The following is a 14,723-nucleotide window of genomic DNA, read 5'->3' on the forward strand; positions in this document are numbered from 1 at the left end:
ATGCAACCGGATGGTGCTTGAAGATCAGGAAGCAGATCATGTCTGTCCCTGGCATTTTATTAGTTAATACAGCAAAAATTATGTTTGATTTGAGGGAAAAAATTCACAGTGGACCCAAAATATAGACAATATACAATAAGCAGACTCCAATATGATACCAATCGTGCCATAAAATGACACATGGGTGTTAAACATGGTGACCATTTTGACACACTGTAGTCAACGCTTAATCTTTTATGTAAGTCTATGTAATTATATTCTAAAACATTGTACTTTATAGTTTTCTTCATGCCTTTTGAGACTAAAATGATGAGCTTTCACTTCTGGTCCGTGTTTATGACCTCAGTGATTTTTCTTAGGAAGTTCTGACTCAAATTTAGTTATTTAGTTTGGAGCAACCAGTGTTAAACATGTGCAAAGCTGAATTAGCACTTGATTTGTGTGTCCTGTTTTTATTTAACAGACCAGCCTGCGCCAGATGGACAAGGACAAAATCAAGCATGAAGAGCAGCAGTTCAGGTAAGAAAGATGAAGTATTTCTGATCAAAGTGTCACTTATTTTATTAGACTGCTGTGATGAGCTTCCACTTCTGGTCCGTGTTTATGACTGCTTTGATTTTTCTTATGAAGTTCTGAGTCAGTTGTTATTATTATTATTATTATTATTATTATTATTATTTTTAGAGCAGCCATTGACTTAAACATTTGCAAAAGTAAATTAGCACTTGATTTAAGTGTCCTATCTTTACTTAACAGATGATCGTGCTAAATGGACAAGGACAAAATCATCAAGCATAAAGAGAAGCAGTTTAGGTAAGAAACATGATGCTGTAACAACTAAGTCATGTTTATAGACTTTTTTTTATTACTGACGGGTTACTGTGATGAGCTTCCACTTCTGGTCCGTGTTTATGACCGCTGTGATTTTTCTTATGAAGTTCTGAGTCAGTTATTGTTATTATATAATTTTTTTAGAGCAATCATTGACTTAAACATTTACAAAGCTAAATAAGAAATTGATTTAAGTGTTCTATTTTTAACAGACCATCATGCTAAATTGACAAAGACAAAATCGGGCATGAAGAGAGAGAGGCAGTTCAGGTAAGAAGAGTTAAGTATTTCTGATCAAAGGCACCAGTGTATTTGATGTGTAAAGTGTCACCTGTTTTATAAGGTTGCTGTGATGAGCTTCCACTTCTGGTCCGTGTTTATGACCGCTGTGATTTTTCTTATGAAGTTCTGAGTCTGATTTAGTATTTTATTGTGTAAAATTTTTTTTTAGAGCAACCATTGACTTAAACATGTACAAAGCCAAATTAGCACTTGACTTATGTGTTCTGTGTCTATTTAACAGACCATCATGCCAGATGTACAAAATCATCAAGCATGAAGAGAGGCAGTTTAGGTAAGAAACATGACGCTGTAACAACGAAGTCATGTTTATACAACCCCTGGCAAAAATTATGGAATCACCACTCTTGGAAGATGTTCTTTCAATTGTTTAATTTTGTAGAAAAAAAAGAAATCACAGACATGCCACAAAACTATCATTTCTCAAACTGTCAACCCTCTGGCATTAAGAAACAATAAAAAAAGAAACAAATATAATAGTTGTGGTCAGTCACAATTGCTTTTGTTTAGATCAAGTAGAGGAAAAAAATATGGAATCACTCAAATCTGAGGAAAAAATTATGGAATCATTAGAAAACACTGCACCATTATTACTTTGTTGCACCACCTCTGGCTTTTATAATGGTTTAAACTCTCTGAGGCATGGAGTTAACTAATGACAAACAGTATTCTTCATCAATCTGCCTTCAACTGTCTCTTGCTGTTGCCAGATCAGCTTTGCAGGTTGGAACCTTGTCATTGACCATTTTCTTCAATTTCCACCAGAGATTTTCAAATGGATTGAGATCTGGACTATTTGCAGGCCATGCCATTGACATTATATGTTTTCTTGAAGGAAAGTTTTCACGTCCTTTGCCCTATGGCAAGATGCATTATCATCTTGAAAAATGAAGTCATCATCACCAAACATCCTTTCAACTGATGGAATAAGAAAAGCGTCCAAAATTTCAATGTGGACTTTGGCATTTATTGAAGACCATCTCCCCTGTGCCTTTACCCGACATGCAGGCCCATATCATCAACAACTGTGAATATTAACATGTTTTCTTTAGGCAGTTATCTTCATAAATTTCATTGGACAGACACCAAACAAAAGTTCCAGCATCATCACCTTGCCCAATGCAGATTCGTGATTCATCACTGAAGATCACTTTTATCCAGTCACCCACAGTCCACGATTGCTTTTCTTTAGCCTACTTTAACCTTGTTCTTTTCTTTTTAGGTGTTAATGGTGGCTTTTGTTTGGCTTTTCTGTATGTAAATCCCATTTCTTTTAGGTGATTTCTTACAGTTCAGTCACAGACATTGACTCCACTTTCCGGCCACTTGTTTCTCATTTGTTTTGTTGTGCATTTTCTGTTTTCAAGACATATTGCTTTGTTTTCTATCTTGATGCTTTGATGTCTTACTTGGTCTACCAGTATGCTTCCCTTTTACAACCTTCCCATTTTGTTTGTACTTGGTCCAGATTTTAAACACAGCTTACTGGGAACAACCAACATCTTTTGCGACATTCCACAATGATTTATCTTCTTGAAGGAGTTTTATAATCCTCTCATTTGTTTCAACTGACATATCTTGTGTTGGAACCATGATTCATGACAATCTGCTTTGTGCAACAGCTCTCTGAGGTGTGAGCACTCTTTTTAAACTGAAGAATAATTAGCAAATCTAATCTGCTGCAGATGTTTTGTTTTTAAACTGCAAATTACAGAGTGATTCCATAATTTTTTCCTCAGATTTGAGTGATTCCATATTTTTTTCCTCTACTTGATCTAAAAAAAAGCAATTGTGACTGACCACAACTATTATATTTGTTTCTTTTTTTTATTGTTTCTTAATGCCAGAAGGTTGACATTTCGAAAAATGATAGTTTTGTGGCATGTCTGTGATTTATTTTTTTTCTACAAAATTAAACAATTGACAGAACATTTTCCAAGAGTGGTGATTCCATAATTTTTGCCAGGGGTTGTAGACTTTTTATTACTGGCAGGCTACTGTGATGAGCTTCCACTTCTGGTCCGTGTTTATGACCGCTGTGATTTTTCTTATGAAGTTCTGAGTCTAATTTAGTATTTTTTTTTTTTTTTTTTTTTTTTTTTTTTTAGAGCAACCATTGACTTAAACATGTGCAAAGCTATATTAGCACTTGACTTATGTGTTCTGTGTCTATTTAACAGACCATCATGCCAGATGGACAAGGACAAAATCATTAAGCATGAAGAGCGGCAGTTCAGGTAAGAAAGATGAAGTATTTCTGATCAAAGTGTCACTTATTTTATTAGACTGCTGTGATGAGCTTCCACTTCTGGTCCGTGTTTATGACCGCTGTGATTTTTCTTATGAAGTTCTGAGTCAGTTATTATTATTATTATTATTTTTAGAGCAGCCATTGACTTAAACATTTGCAAATCTAAATTAGCACTTGACTTCGGTGTCCTATATTTATTTAACAGATGATCGTGCTAAATGGACAAGGACAAAATCATCAAGCATAAAGAGAAGCAGTTTAGGTAAGAAACATGATGCTGTAACAACTAAGTCATGTTTATAGACTTTTTTTTATTACTGACGGGTTACTGTGATGAGCTTCCACTTCTGGTCCGTGTTTATGACCGCTGTGATTTTTCTTATGAAGTTCTGAGTCAGTTATTGTTATTATATAATTTTGTTAGAGCAATCATTGACTTAAACATTTACAAAGCTAAATAAGAAATTGATTTAAGTGTTCTATTTTTAACAGACCATCATGCTAAATTGACAAAGACAAAATCGGGCATGAAGAGAGGGAGGCAGTTCAGGTAAGAAGAGTTAAGTATTTCTGATCAAAGGCACCAGTGTATTTGATGTGTAAAGTGTCACCTGTTTTATAAGGTTGCTGTGATGAGCTTCCACTTCTGGTCCGTGTTTATGACCGCTGTGATTTTTCTTATGAAGTTCTAAGTTTTATTGTATAAAATTTTTTTTTTTAGAGCAACCATTGACTTAAACATGTACAAAGCCAAATTAGCACTTGACTTATGTGTTCTGTGTCTTTAACAGACCATCATGCCAGATGTACAAAATCATCAAGCATGAAGAGAGGCAGTTTAGGTAAGAAACATGACGCTGTAACAACGAAGTCATGTTTATAGACTTTTTATTACTGGCAGGCTACTGTGATGAGCTTCCACTTCTGGTCCGTGTTTATGACCGCTGTGATTTTTCTTATGAAGTTCTGAGTCTAATTTAGTATTTTTTATTATTTTTTAGAGCAACCATTGACTTAAACATGTGCAAAGCTATATTAGCACTTGACTTATGTGTTCTGTGTCTATTTAACAGACCATCATGCCAGATGGACAAGGACAAAATCATTAAGCATGAAGAGCAGCAGTTCAGGTAAGAAAGATGAAGTATTTCTGATCAGTGTCACTTATTTTATTAGACTGCTGTGATGAGCTTCCACTTCTGGTCCGTGTTTATGACCGCTGTGATTTTTCTTATGAAGTTCTGAGTCAGTTATTATTATTATTATTATTATTATTATTTTTAGAGCAGCCATTGACTTAAACATTTGCAAATCTAAATTAGCACTTGACTTAGGTGTCCTATATTTATTTAACAGATGATCGTGCTAAATGGACAAGGACAAAATCATCAAGCATGAAGACAAGCAGTTTAGGTAAGAAACATGATGCTGTAACAACCAAGTCATGTTTATAGACTTTTTATTGCTGACGGGTTACTGTGATGAGCTTCCACTTCTGGTCCGTGTTTATGACCGCTGTGATTTTTCTTATGAAGTTCTGAGTCAGTTATTGTTATTATATAATTTTTTTAGAGCAATCATTGACTTAAACATTTACAAAGCTAAATAAGAAATTGATTTAAGTGTTCTATTTTTAACAGACCATCATGCTAACTTGACAAGGACAAAATCGGGCATGAAGAGAGAGAGGCAGTTCAGGTAAGAAGAGTTAAGTATTTCTGATCAAAGGCACCAGTGTATTTGATGTGTAAAGTGTCACCTGTTTTATAAGGTTGCTGTGATGAGCTTCCACTTCTGGTCCGTGTTTATGACCGCTGTGATTTTTCTTATGAAGTTCTGAGGCTTTACAGTGTGTACAAATACAGATCAACTGTGTTTGGCATTTACCAGTGGGTTTATTGTTCTTTTTTCATTTCAGCTAGCCAGAACATAAATCTGTATATAATCATGAAGAGCAAGAAGCATATCTGGTGAGATCACAGCACATTAAGTCTTGCACATCAGACTTGAACATTATATAAAGCCCTTGGTTTGAGTAAATGACATGATTGTTGGTACCAGACAGACTGGTTTAGGTCAAAATTATGGACAGAGGCAATGGGAGCTCCTAATAGCTCACAGTGATGAGCAAAAAACAGAAACTCTGTCTGCAAGGGCACAGTCTCATGGAAGCCAAACAGTTAAGCAAGATGTTGCAGACCAGGCATCAAGTTCTTCCACTGTTGTGTAATGAAATGCAAAATGGTATCAGTATGAAGTACACAGAATGGGAACATGATCATTACTAGTACCCCCAAGATAACTGGTTAGTTTAAAGGTTGGGACTGTGTGTTTATAGGATGCTGCAGAACTTACTTATTCCAATGCACAGCTATTTCCTGTTCAAAATGTAAACTAAGTAAGCAACATTGACACTTTGCTCTGATTTCATGCTTGTCTGCAGAAATAAATGATGTATTTATTATGTTCAATAAAAAGTGGTTATTCTGTACATTGGTGCCCTATTTGTGTATTTGAAAGTATGCTGCATTACATTTTCTTGAGTCTTATTTATCCATTTTGTTATTAAATTGATTAAACCGGCTGTTGGCCACATGACTGGTATCTACTGGAACAGTGGTAGCCATGTGAGTAGAGCCTTGGTCTTTCAATTGGAAAGTTGTTGGTTCAAATGCAGCCACTGTTGGGTCCTTGAGTAAAGCTCTTAACCCTGTCTGCTCCAAGGGCACCGTACCACCGTCCAATGGCTGACCCTGTGCTGTGACCCCAGCTTCCAGATGTGCATGTGCAATATGACCACCACATCCGGTCCCAATTCTTCCCCAAATTTAACAGTCATCCCCAACTTCAACTCCCTCCCAGACCCAGAGAAACTGCCCCACCTACTGGGGGGAGCACTCATGCCCCTTTTCCACTAACGTGGAACGGTTTCCGGTTCGGGTTCACGATTTTGAACCGTTTCTGTGTTTCCAGCAAAAAAAAAAAGAGGTTCCAGACAGCAAACTAGCGGGCCAATCTGGCACCACAGAATACTTGGTTTTTCAGAGCGAACCGTGACGTCAACTGTGGGCGTGTCGCAGTGTAGAGGTTTGGGTGCTTTGCTAAACCACTGTGCTGGTGTCTCGTATGGAGCTTGTTGCTGCATTTTTTATATTTTAAAGTTCACCTGATTAAATTTTGAGCCAGTTTGCTGCTGATATTTTCAAAGCGTCTTAAAAAGATTAATTGTGTGATATGACGTGGTAAACATGGCCCGGGCAGTACAAACACCGCTTAACACGAAAAATAAAGTGTAATGTGGTTTGTTGTACTAAAACAACGACCGATGAATTTGGGCAGTACAGAGCACTTATAACCTGTAATAACAGAGAGAAATGTAGTGTTTCTGAGTCATATTTTTTAGTACATTCAGCCACGTTACGTTTTATTTTTTACATTGCGCTTTTTTGACTCAGAACCCCGAGCTGCATACGTAAAGTAAATCCAGCTAACACAGATATACAGGGGTTGGACAAAATAACTGAAACACCTGTCATTTTAGTGTGGGAGGTTTCATGGCTAAATTGGACCAGTCTGGTGGCCAATCTTCATTAATTGCACATTGCACCAGTAAGAGCAGAGTGTGAAGGTTCAATTAGCAGGGTAAGAGCACAGTTTTGCTCAAAATATTGCAATGCACACAACATTATGGGTGACATACCAGAGTTCAAAAGAGGACAAATTGTTGGTGCACGTCTTGCTGGCGCATCTGTGACCAAGACAGCAAGTCTTTGTGATGTATCAAGAGCCACGGTATCCAGGGTAATGTCAGCATACCACCAAGAAGGACAAACCACATCCAACAGGATTAACTGTGGACGCAAGAGGAAGCTGTCTGAAAGGGATGTTCGGGTGCTAACCCGGATTGTATCCAAAAAACATAAAACCACGGCTGCCCAAATCACGGCAGAATTAAATGTGCACCTCAACTCTCCTGTTTCCACCAGAACTGTCCGTCGGGAGCTCCACAGGGTCGATATACACGGCCGGGCTGCTATAGCCAAACCTTTGGTCACTCGTGCCAATGCCAAACGTCGGTTTCAATGGTGCAAGGAGCGCAAATCTTGGGTTGTGGACAATGTGAAACATGTAATGTTCTCTGATGAGTCCACCTTTACTGTTTTCCCCACATCCGGGAGAGTTACGGTGTGGAGAAGCCCCAAAGAAGCGTACCACCCAGACTGTTGCATGCCCAGAGTGAAGCATGGGGGTGGATCAGTGATGGTTTGGGCTGCCATATCATGGCATTCCCTTGGCCCAATACTTGTGCTAGATGGGCGCGTCACTGCCAGGGACTACCGAACCATTCTGGAGGACCATGTGCATCCAATGGCGGTGCCGTGTATCAGGATGACAATGCACCAATACACACAGCAAGACTGGTGAAAGATTGGTTTGATGAACATGAAAGTGAAGTTGAACATCTCCCATGGCCTGCACAGTCACCAGATCTAAATATTATTGAGCCACTTTGGGGTGTTTTGGAGAAGCGAGTCAGGAAACGTTTTCCTCCACCAGCATCACGTAGTGACCTGGCCACTATCCTGCAAGAAGAATGGCTTAAAATCCCTCTGACCACTGTGCAGGACTTGTATATGTCATTTCCAAGACGAATTGACGCTGTATTGGCCGCAAAAGGAGGCCCTACACCATACTAATAAATTATTGTGGTCTAAAACCAGGTGTTTCAGTTATTTTGTCCAACCCCTGTATGTATTGTATTTTAGAGTAGATTTGATGGTTATTTCACACAAATGGATGTTCGTGTTGTGGAACTTTAGTGATGTTTTATAGCTCGAGCGCTAAGCAAATCAGCTATTTGCTCCGAGAGTCGCGGTGAGAGCGAAGCGCAAAATGCTTCTCATGTCAATGAACCAAAGAAAACAACAACTGCAACAAACATGTCTACATCATCTTATCACCAATAGTTGATCGATGCTTTTACATAACAACGAACATCTGTAACAGCAGCACAAATGCTCGCACATAATCTACACACTCCGCCATGATATTACTACTCTTTACTTTCATTAAGTAACGCCAACCGTTGATGACACAGACTTGGTTCTCAAAAACTGGTGGAAAGCCGCTCGGGTGGCGCAGCGGTAAAAAGACACGCTGCAATCAGAGCTGGATTCTGAGTACATCGTATCTAATCCAGCTCTGCCTTACTGGTTCGAGGCTGAGTGGCTGTATGAGCCAACGATTGGCCAGTTGCTCAGTTGGTGGGTGGGACAAAGAACCGGATGTGGGTCTCTCTGTCAGAATGCGATTACGACCTCTGCCGGCTAATTAGAGGCACCTGCACAGAGATGAAGTGTGCCCTTAGGGTGTGTCTCTCTGAATGCAACGCTAGGTGGCGCCACACATCAATGTGTGGGTGGCAAAAATCTGGCTGCTGCCCATGTTTCGGAGGGGATATGGCTTAGCTTCGATCTCCTCGGTCAGGGCAGGGTTCGGCATAGACAGAGAGGAAGCACGATGCAAATTGAACAATTGGATGCGCTAAAAGGGAGAGGAAAAAAAGGGAAAAAAAGAAAACTGGTGGAAACGCGCGTCGGTTCTCTACAGAACACCAAGGTTCTAAGAAACCTGAACAGAACCGGTTCAAGAACCATAGTTCTTTTGGTGGAAAAGCCCTAAGAGAGAGCTGCACACTAGCAGCACTCTATACACACACCTGCCACCAGGTGAGGGACAGTGGGTGACCATGTCCCATACACATACACAAACTGATCGTTATTACTACCTCATTACTGTAAATATTATAATTACTGCGAGGCAGTCACGATCAACGCTGTGCCAATTAGGAGTGGGTTTAGCCCGAAGGCCGTGTGCTATGAAGGTGCCGAAGCTGCACGCACTGAACTACAGAGATCAGGGAAACAAGCCCGAACTCACGTGAGCACAGTTCGGGTATTCAGATGGCCATGTCACCCACCGTGGGTCGCTGTCGCTGGGAAGGAGCCGATCTGTTAGGAACAAAGAAAAAGGAACCGAACTCGCGTAAGTGCAGTTCAGGGAATCAAAAGGCCATGTCACCAGCCGCGGGTCGCTGTCGCTGGGAAGGAGCCGATCTGTGAAAACAAAACAAAGAAAAATGCACATTAATCATTAGGGGGGTTCGAACCGGGGTGGCGGGTGGCAGAGACACGCACTTATCCTACTGCCCTATCCTGATAGTAGCAAACCCTTCTGATCTAACGTCCCAAGAACGCAGTGTTGCAGCAATGGATAAGCTAATGCTAGCCTCCTGCTAGCAATGCAGGGAGGCACTAACGCAGTTCGCCCAAAACAAATACAGCACGAGGGCTGTGCGAGGTCGCACCGGAACTTTTTCTAACAGATAGAAAGTAATAGATCCTAGCTACCTCAGCCTTTCAGCCTACACACCCGACCGTCCTATTGACGCCCGGGGTACCTGCTGTCCCTAAAAAGGGTAAATTAAACAAATGAAATCAATACAAATGAAACCAGATTAAATGAAATCAAACCAAACCAAACAGAAGGCACAACAACCGGTGGCTGCACAGTGCCTGCAAAAATAAGCAGGCACAGCTGCAGGTTGTCACCTTAATTAGAAGGCCTCTGATTTAAGGCCTTTGTTCCAGTGAATCTGTAATTCCTGCGACACCGGGAACCCGAGGTAAGTTCACCCGACGCCGCAGGAACCCTTACAGTACACACATGAAATATGCATATTTATGTACTCAAAATAGTTTTGGATAAACCCAGATGGCCGCCATCAAAGAAAACATTTATAAAAAGTAAATATAAATATAAATGTATATATATATAAATGTATATATATATAAATACCAAATATAAATATAAATGGATATAAATTTGGTCTCAGTTTGAACAAGACAACATAAGGTAAGCTTTTTCTCTGGTTTTATGCTGCTGTGTGGTGGATCAAGGTCGCGGTGCTGCTGTTTACCATGCGTTTTCATTTTGCAATGATGGCAAAGCTTTATAAAATGCTCATTAATTTACATGAAGTAAAACGGACAGCAGAAATGTGATTGTGAGATTGTGCTGGTTTGTTTGGTATAAATATTGTCAATATTAATAGAAGTACAGCCTTATGATAATAACAACAAAATAATAACAAAATACGCTCAGTGTTTACGTTGCAAAAAAGTAGAGATTTTAAGCTATTAAACGGTACCTTGTTTACCAACTTACAGATATAAATCCTTGTTCATTTTTGGGCACATATACGGGCCGAGGACAGCGATGGGGTTATAACTTCAATAGCATTTAAAGTATTCATCATATTAATGACTTCAATAGCTTTAAAAGTATTCATCATATTAATAACTTCAATAGCTTTTTAAGTTGTAACCCACATTACACACTACAACTCTTATACTGACACTTTTAACCTTTATTACAAACTAAAAAACAGATTTTATTCATAACTTCAATAGCATTTAAAGTATTCAGCATATCAATAACTTCAAAAGCTTTTAAAATATTTATCAAATTTCTCCAAAACAAGTTGTAATTTATCAAGTGTAACCCACATTACACACTGCAACTCTTAAATTGACACTTTTACTCTATATTACATAATAAAAAAACAGATTTTTATTCATAACTTCAATAGCATTTAAAATATTTAGCATATTATTAACTTCAATAGCTTTTTAAATATTTATGAAATTGCTCCAAAACAAGTGTATTTTATCAAGTGTAATCCACATTACACAATACAACTGTTAAACTGACACTTTTACCTTTTAATAAATAGTAAAAAACTGATTTTTGTTCCATATTTTAAATAGCATACACATGATGCACATTGAAAAAATGCAGCATATTTTAAACTTCAATAACTTTTAAAATAATTAACAAATTGCTCTAAAACAAGTTGTATTTTATCAAGTGTAACCCACATTACACATTACAACTCTTATACTGACACTTTTAACCTTTATTACAAAATAAAAAACAGATTTTATTCATAACTTCAATAGCATTTAAAGTATTGAGCATATCAATAACTTCAATAGCTTTTTAAATATATACCAAATTGCTCCAAAACAAGTTGTAATTTATCAAGTGTAATCCACATTACACACTACAACTGTTATACTGACACTTTTACCTTTTAATAAATAATAAAAAACAGATTTTTGTTCCATATGTTAAATAGCATACACATGATGCACATTGAAAAAATTCAGCATATTTTAAATTTCAAAAATATTTAAAATATTCATTAAATTCCTTCAAACCAAAATGTATTTTATCAAGTGTAACCAATATTACACACTACAACTGTTAAACTGAAACGTTTACCTTTTAATAAAAAATAAATAAATGATTTTTGTTCCATATATTAAATAGCATACACATGATGCACATTGAAAAAATTCAGCATGTTTTAAACTTTAATAGCTTTTAAAATAATTAACAAATTGCTCTAAAACAAGTTGTATTTTATTAAGTGTAACCCACATTACACATTACAATTGTTATACTGACACTTTTACCTTTTAATAAATAATAAAAAACTGATTTTTGTTCCATATTTTAAATAGCATACACATGATGCACATTGAAAAAATTCAGCATGTTTTAAACTTCAATAACTTTTAAAATTTTCATCACATTGCTTCGAAACGAATTGTATTTTATCAAGTGTAACCCACATCACACACTACAACTGTTAAACTGACACTTTTACCTTGTTTTACATGATTAAAAAACAGATGCCTATTTTAAAAGCTATTGAAGTTATTGATATACAGTAATCCCTCGCTATATCGTGCTTCGACTTTTGCGGCTTCACTCTATTGCGAATTTTATTTGCAAGCATGTCTAAATATAAATCGCGGATTTTTCGCTGGTTCGCGGATTTCTGCAGACAAGGGGTGTGTTCGAAAAGCTAGCTCTCTCTCTACATAGATGCATTTTACGTCATCCTGTGCGCGCTCCCGATTAGGAGGCTGTTCCAAATCCTAGATGCCTTAATATCCTCACTTCTTAACGTTTCAACGTTATTTTCACTCAAAAACGAGTGAGCATCCGACGCTGCCTTAGTGATCAAGACAATCCCAGAATTCATTGCGGGTCAGGTGCTCCTCTCTCGCAGAAAAATAAACATGACTGACGGTTCGGACAAACGAATGGAGTTCTTTTCAAACGTAAATAAAATATTACTGATTTTTAACTTGTGTAAACTTGTACCGAGTGTTTTTATTTGCAAGTTCTGGGTTGTCAGGAAATGTAACCGTTATCGTTACATGAAGAGAGATGTTATATTGACGTTAGCATGCTGTGCTACCTCAATCCATTGGTTTTAATGACAAGATGCTAAATGCTAAAGCCGAGGGAATCGGGTTATAAAAATAACCATATAAACACATGGTTTTTACTTTGCGGATTTTCACCTTTCGCGGAGGGTTCTGGAACGCAACCCCCGCGATCGAGGAGGGATTACTGCACTGAATACTTTAAATACTATTGACGTTATGGATAAAAAAATTTTTTTATCATGTAAAAGTGTCAGTTTAGGAGTTATAGTGTAATGTTGGTTACACTTGATAAAATACAGCTTTTTTGGAGCAATTTGATGCATATTTTAAAAGCTATTGGAGTTAATGATATGCTGAATAATTTAAATGCTATTGAAAATACAGTATGGATAAAAAAAATCAGATTTTTTATCATGATAAACAGGGTAAAAGTGTCATTTTAGGAGTTGAAGTGTTTAATGTGGGTTACACTTGATAAAATACAGCTTTTTTGGAGCAATTTGATGCATATTTTAAAAGCTATTGAAGTTAATGATATGCTGAGTACTTTAAATGCTATTGAAGTTATGGATAAAATAATCTGTTTTTTATCATGTAAAACAGGGTAAAAGTGTCAGTTTAGGAGTTGTAGTGTGTAATGTGGGTTACAGTTGATAAAATACAGCTTTTTTGGAGCAATTTGCTGCACATTTTAAAAGCTATTGAAGTTAATGATATGCTGAATACTTTAAATGCTATTGAAGTTATGGATTAAAAAACTATTTCTTTATAATGTAAAACGGTAAAAGTGTCAGTTTAGGAGTTGTAGTGTGTAATGTGGGTTACACTTGATAAAATACAGCTTTTTTGGAGCAATTTGATGCATATTTTAAAAGCTATTGCAGTTAATGATATGCTGAATACTTCAAATGCTATTGAAGTTATGGATAAAAAATTAGGTGTTGTTGTGGAGAAGTGCATGACATGTTTCCGGTGGTACGCACGCTGAGACTGTAGCCTAGTTTTTTGTAGCTATTAGCTAAATAACTTTTTTATATACGTATGTTTTAAACGTATAATTTAAACGTTAATCTTTCGCGCGTAGTTGATATAGAGTGTTATTTTGTCTATCGTAAAAAAGCGATTGTGTTTACACTTGTGTTTACTATTGTAAATCTGTGCTTGTTTTCGAAGTCTGTTACTAGGAAACTTCTGCTACCGGCATCTGAACGAAGCCTGGTTTAGTTTGTTTGTTTTGTACTTCAGCGCATAAACATCTTATTCATCCTGAATTAAAACCGTTTTCTGTCCGCACGAAGCGCGTTTGTGTTTGGTTGTTTTTGTACTCCAGTGCTTAAACACCTTTGTTTTGTGGGGAGTTATAACCGTTTTCTGTCCGTAGGAAGCGCGTTCTGTTTATTTATTTTGTACACGCATAAACACCGTTTTCCTTTAGAATTACAGCCGTTTTGTCGGAAACGAAGCGCGTTTGTGTTTTTTTTTGTTGTTGTTTTTTTTTGTATTTCAGCTTATCAACGCCTGTTTCGTCCGGAATTAAAGCCGTTTTTCTGTGACTACCAGCAGAAGCACCGGTGAATCCAACTTAAACATCAACTTCAACTCATCCTCTAAAGCTAAGTACATTTCTCTATTATTATAATGGCCCCAGCAGGAGCTTTATATCCCTGTTCCGAGTGCAACATGTTCAGTTATTCCTTCTCCGTGTTTAGTGATAACTTTATATGTGATAAGTGTAGATTAGTTGTTAGTCTGACGGAGAAGATCTCAGTGTTAGAAAGGCGCATTCGGGCGTTAGAACAGACTATTACTAGTGAGGGCTTAGATTTAGCTGTAGCAGTCCCGAATGCCAGCAGTTCAGGTACAGAACCCCAGACTCCGGCATTAGAGCCATCACAGCGGGGCGACTGGGTGACGTCTCGGCGACATAGTCGTAGGGCAAAGCACTGACCATCTCAGTTGCACGTGTCCAACAGGTTTTCCCCACTCAGTGACCCACCCGCTGAGAAGCCTGTTAATGTAAGTCCTCTGGTTATAGG

At 37.7% G+C, this 14,723-nt stretch overlaps 12 non-coding genes across 12 annotated transcripts; all 12 read left to right on the plus strand.

Annotated features, from left to right (window-relative positions):
- The first annotated feature begins 301 nt into the window (after positions 1 to 301).
- Positions 302 to 373, plus strand: LOC134323711 (small nucleolar RNA SNORD18). Its single transcript, XR_010014092.1, has one exon. It is a non-coding gene; the product is annotated as a small nucleolar RNA SNORD18 (small nucleolar RNA).
- Positions 374 to 568: 195 nt separating this feature from the next.
- On the plus strand, positions 569 to 640 carry LOC134323717 (small nucleolar RNA SNORD18). The gene has a single exon (XR_010014098.1). It is a non-coding gene; the product is annotated as a small nucleolar RNA SNORD18 (small nucleolar RNA).
- Positions 641 to 876: 236 nt separating this feature from the next.
- LOC134323707 (small nucleolar RNA SNORD18) lies at positions 877 to 948 on the plus strand. Its single transcript, XR_010014088.1, has one exon. It is a non-coding gene; the product is annotated as a small nucleolar RNA SNORD18 (small nucleolar RNA).
- A 227-nt stretch (positions 949 to 1,175) lies between these two features.
- On the plus strand, positions 1,176 to 1,247 carry LOC134323712 (small nucleolar RNA SNORD18). Its single transcript, XR_010014093.1, has one exon. It is a non-coding gene; the product is annotated as a small nucleolar RNA SNORD18 (small nucleolar RNA).
- A 1,878-nt stretch (positions 1,248 to 3,125) lies between these two features.
- Positions 3,126 to 3,197, plus strand: LOC134323713 (small nucleolar RNA SNORD18). Its single transcript, XR_010014094.1, has one exon. It is a non-coding gene; the product is annotated as a small nucleolar RNA SNORD18 (small nucleolar RNA).
- A 220-nt stretch (positions 3,198 to 3,417) lies between these two features.
- On the plus strand, positions 3,418 to 3,489 carry LOC134323715 (small nucleolar RNA SNORD18). Its single transcript, XR_010014096.1, has one exon. It is a non-coding gene; the product is annotated as a small nucleolar RNA SNORD18 (small nucleolar RNA).
- Positions 3,490 to 3,707: 218 nt separating this feature from the next.
- LOC134323708 (small nucleolar RNA SNORD18) lies at positions 3,708 to 3,779 on the plus strand. The gene has a single exon (XR_010014089.1). It is a non-coding gene; the product is annotated as a small nucleolar RNA SNORD18 (small nucleolar RNA).
- Positions 3,780 to 4,006: 227 nt separating this feature from the next.
- Positions 4,007 to 4,078, plus strand: LOC134323720 (small nucleolar RNA SNORD18). The gene has a single exon (XR_010014100.1). It is a non-coding gene; the product is annotated as a small nucleolar RNA SNORD18 (small nucleolar RNA).
- Positions 4,079 to 4,284: 206 nt separating this feature from the next.
- LOC134323714 (small nucleolar RNA SNORD18) lies at positions 4,285 to 4,356 on the plus strand. Its single transcript, XR_010014095.1, has one exon. It is a non-coding gene; the product is annotated as a small nucleolar RNA SNORD18 (small nucleolar RNA).
- A 203-nt stretch (positions 4,357 to 4,559) lies between these two features.
- Positions 4,560 to 4,631, plus strand: LOC134323716 (small nucleolar RNA SNORD18). Its single transcript, XR_010014097.1, has one exon. It is a non-coding gene; the product is annotated as a small nucleolar RNA SNORD18 (small nucleolar RNA).
- A 224-nt stretch (positions 4,632 to 4,855) lies between these two features.
- On the plus strand, positions 4,856 to 4,927 carry LOC134323709 (small nucleolar RNA SNORD18). Its single transcript, XR_010014090.1, has one exon. It is a non-coding gene; the product is annotated as a small nucleolar RNA SNORD18 (small nucleolar RNA).
- A 227-nt stretch (positions 4,928 to 5,154) lies between these two features.
- Positions 5,155 to 5,226, plus strand: LOC134323718 (small nucleolar RNA SNORD18). Its single transcript, XR_010014099.1, has one exon. It is a non-coding gene; the product is annotated as a small nucleolar RNA SNORD18 (small nucleolar RNA).
- Positions 5,227 to 14,723: the final 9,497 nt, after the last annotated feature.

The sequence above is a fragment of the Trichomycterus rosablanca genome, chromosome 11, assembly GCF_030014385.1.
Source record: "Trichomycterus rosablanca isolate fTriRos1 chromosome 11, fTriRos1.hap1, whole genome shotgun sequence".
NCBI lineage: Eukaryota > Metazoa > Chordata > Actinopteri > Siluriformes > Trichomycteridae > Trichomycterus > Trichomycterus rosablanca.